A 4,335-nucleotide genomic window follows, 5' to 3' on the forward strand; every position below is an offset into this window, starting at 1 on the left:
AAAATAGTGTTGTAAAAGTAAGAGTAAAAATGTAAAAAATATATACAAAAAATATATAAAAAATATACAAAAAATATAAAAATATAAAAATATAATAAAAAGTGAAAAATTGTGGAAAAAAGCCAATGTGTTAAAAATAATGTGTCAAAAATTAAAAATTAAAAATAGCTGTAATCCAAATAAATATTGAATGTTAGTGAGTGATCCTCCTTATAAGTGTTTCCTTATGAGTGAATGTTTTGTTTATATCCGTGTAGGTGATGAAAAATTTTTCTTCTGGCATCCTTTCAATAATGTTCTAGTAGTTCCTGTGAATTACAAAATATAACATAGTGCAATAACGTTTCCAGATACAAATAATATTAAAATAATGCTCACCAAATTGTCAACGCGTTTCGGCCTCTGTATCAGGCCTTTCTCAAGACTATCTTGTGGTGAGTACTGGTGGCTCTATTTGTGTGTATTGATAACCAATAGATTATCGTGGTTTTGGCGCTAAACACTCATTGACATTAACCCGGAAGTGTCCTTTGTATTTCGCTTCCGGTATGAACCTTAGTATTTCAATGGTAAATCTTCTCATCAATATTGTTGTTGCGTCTGCAATCAACTGTATTTCTATTCTAACAATTATTGGCCCAGTGGGTTATTGTGTTATGTGGAAGTTGTATTTGGTAATTGTTATTTCAAAGCATCGCTCCGTATCTGCGCACGTGAGCGTCAAACCGGAAGTGACATACTATTTGTTTACTTCCGGTTTCGGTTTCGATACTAAATAACGGTAAACAATCTATGTGGGTCAATTTCGTAGAAGCTATATTAGCAATGGGGAGAGCAATAATATCTGGTGAGATATTCAAATGGACAGATATAAAAAGACATTAATATAAAAGATATTAATACAAAAAACTGAAATAGAAAAATATTAAAATATTTAAAAATCTATTGGGTACAAATATATAAAAAATACATAAAATTGCATGAATTTGCATGAATTGTGTATGTTTCAAAATAAATAAGTTAAAAGTGTACATAAGTGCATAAATTAGGACCTGGTAGGAAGTCTTATATCCTTACATGTAAATTACATAAATTTACATAAAACTGCCCTAATGTAGAGAAAAGTTGGTAAAGAAAAATAAATTGTTGTTTTAGGGCATCACTCCGTATCTACGCACGTGAGCGTCAAACCGGAAGTGACATACTATTTTGTTTACTTTCAGTTCCGGTTTTGATACTGAATGGCGGTAAACATCCTATGTGAGTCAATTTTGTAGGAACTATATTAGCAATGGGGAGAGCAATAATATCTGGTGAGATATTCAAATAGACAAATATAAAAATAAATTATTACAAAAAAGCTGATATAGAGAAATATTTGAATATCCATTAGATACAAGTGTATAAAAGATACATAAAATTGCATGAATTGTGTGTGTTTTAAAATACATAAGTTGAAAATGTACATAAGTGCATGAATTAGGTAGGAAGTCGTATATCCTTACAAGTTAATTACATAAAATTACCCTAATATAGAAAAAAGTATAGAAAAAATAAATATATAAATATAAATAAGATCAGTTTTCTATTAAAATACTTTAAAATCTATAACAAGGGATAATCAATAGATATTAAAATGGATATTTAAAATGGATATTTAAAAAGGGGGATATGTGTGCACACACTGTGTTCCGGGAACTATCAGTAAATAAATTGATTAAAATGGGATCAGACATTGTGTAGACAAGACTCAGTGGGAATTAACATTTGGCCATAGAGAGCTAGTATGAAAATACATGCAGACTAACTAAATGTCGCCTCTATCTGAGTGTCAACAGTTCTTTATACTTCATAAATGTGAGAGATCCTCTCTATTATTCAAGCCCCTGGGGTATATACAGTCAATATTAAAAATCCATTTGGATTCAGTAGTAAGTAGGCGTCTCTCATAATCGCCTCCCCTCCAATTAGGTGTCACTATTTGTATGCCTATATAATTAAAATCTTTGTGGCTTGCTCGATGGTGATTGGTAAAATGTCTGTAAAGTGCTGTCTCAGTGCTTTCATGCTCAATCTTTAGTAAGTGTTCTCTGATGCGATCTTTAAGAGTTCTGGACGTTTGTCCTATATATTGAAGTCCACAACTGCACCATATCAGATAGACAACTCCTCTATCACTACATCTTATAAGATCATTGATCTTATATCTCACCTTCGAGTTGAAAGAAGTGAATTCTTTGGTTTTGACACCTCTTTTACAGGCTTTGCAATTTGGACACGGGAAAAAACCTTTGATTTCCCTGCCAAATACATCCCTTGTTTTGTTGGATGTTCTCTTAGGTATACTGGGGGACAATTTATTTTTGAGATTATCAGTCTTTCTGTATATGAAGACAGGACGTGTCGACAATTTGTCCCCTATTATTTCATCGTTTTTTAAAAGTGACCAATGCTTCTCTATAATTCTCTCCACAATATGTCTATTTTCATTGTATTCTGTTATAAATGGAATAGTTAGTGGATTATCTTCAGAGTAGTTAATCGCTTTCTTGGGTTTATATACCAGGAGCTCTTTTCGATTTTTCTTCCTAACCTCTTCCCTAGTCTGAGTTAGGGATTCTTCATCATAACCCCTTTCCAGAAATTTGTCTTTGAGGATAGCAGCTTGTTCTTCCCACTTGATGGAATTGGAACAGTTTTTCTTTAATCTTAATTGTCCCTTCGGTATATTAGTCTTCCATCTATTAAGGTGACAGCTTTCTCGATGAATATAATTGTTACAGTCCACTTCCTTAAAGAAAGTGGACGTTTCTATTTTACCTGCAATGATATCGATTTTTAGATCCAGAAAGTTGATTGTCTTATTGCTCATCTCATATGTGAATTTGAGGTTACAGGTATTGTTGTTCATGTTTTTCAGAGTGTGTTCTAGGTCTTCCTTAGATCCCTTCCATATCATAATGATATCATCTATGTACCTGTTGTAGAGGACCAGGTCCGCGCTAGCTGGGCATGACTCCCAAAAAATGAGTTCCCAATAACCCATATATAAATTGGCGTAGCTAGGCGCGAACCTGGTCCCCATGGCTGTACCACATATTTGCTTAAAAAAGATTCCATTATTGCTGAAATAATTATGGGTCAGGATGAACCTTATCCCATTAAGGATAAATTCCCTCTGTCGTTCAGGTAGGTTGTCATCTTGTCTCAGAAAAAAAATCCACTGCCTCTATACCACCTTCATGTGGTATACTGGTATAGAGGGATGTGACGTCACTGGTGACGAGTATGTAGTTTTCTCCCCATTCTATATTTTCCAGTTTGTTTAGTATCTGAGTCGAATCTCTCAGATATGACGGTAATTGGATGACGTATTTCTGTAGCAATCTATCTATATATTCGGATAGATTACTAGATAAACCCCCTATCCCTGATATTATCGGCCAACCAGGGGGTTTGTCAAGGGATTTATGAACTTTGGGGAGGTAGTATAGGACTGGGGTGATGGGGTATTTGGTATTTATGTATTTAAACTCTTTCTTGTTTAGAATTCCCATTCTCTTAGCCTCTCCCAATAATTCTTCCAATTCCTTTTTGAATGTCTCAACTGGATTTTTTCTTAATCTTTCATATGTCTGTCGATCTGATAGGATTCTGTCACATTCGCGATCGTAGTCTATTTTATTTAAGACTACGATGCCCCCACCTTTATCCGCTGGTTTAATAACCAAGTCGTGATTCTTTTCGAGGGTCTTTATAGTTTCCATTTGTTCTTTTGAAAGGTTATGTTTGTGTCTATTCAATTTTTTGTAGTTGATGTCTCTGATCTCATTACAGATCATGGTGTCGAATGTTTCTATGGCATTGCCTTTGCTTGCTACTGGATAAAAGTTCGATCTAGGTTTTAGATCCGTATGTAGGTAGATGTTTTCATTGGTAGATTGAGTGCATGAATAAGCATGGTTAGTAGTTTGTATTTCCAATGGAGTTTTCATAAAATGCCTTTTGAGTGTCAATTTCCTGACTAGTTCTTTTGCATTTATGAAAGTATTAAACTTGTTCAAACTCTTAGATGGAGCAAACGACAGTCCATAGCTTAGCACAGATGTTTCCTTCTCTGTTAGTTCTTTTTAATATTTTAATATTATTTGTATCTGGAAACGTTATTGCACTATGTTATATTTTGTAATTCACAGGAACTACTAGAACATTATTGAAAGGATACCAGAAGAAAAATTTTTCATCACCTACACGGATATAAACAAAACATTCACTCATAAGGAAACACTTATAAGGAGGATCACTCACTAACATTCAATATTTATTTGGATTACA

The sequence above is a fragment of the Bombina bombina genome, chromosome 7 (genome assembly GCF_027579735.1).
Source record: "Bombina bombina isolate aBomBom1 chromosome 7, aBomBom1.pri, whole genome shotgun sequence".
NCBI classification, from domain to species: domain Eukaryota; kingdom Metazoa; phylum Chordata; class Amphibia; order Anura; family Bombinatoridae; genus Bombina; species Bombina bombina.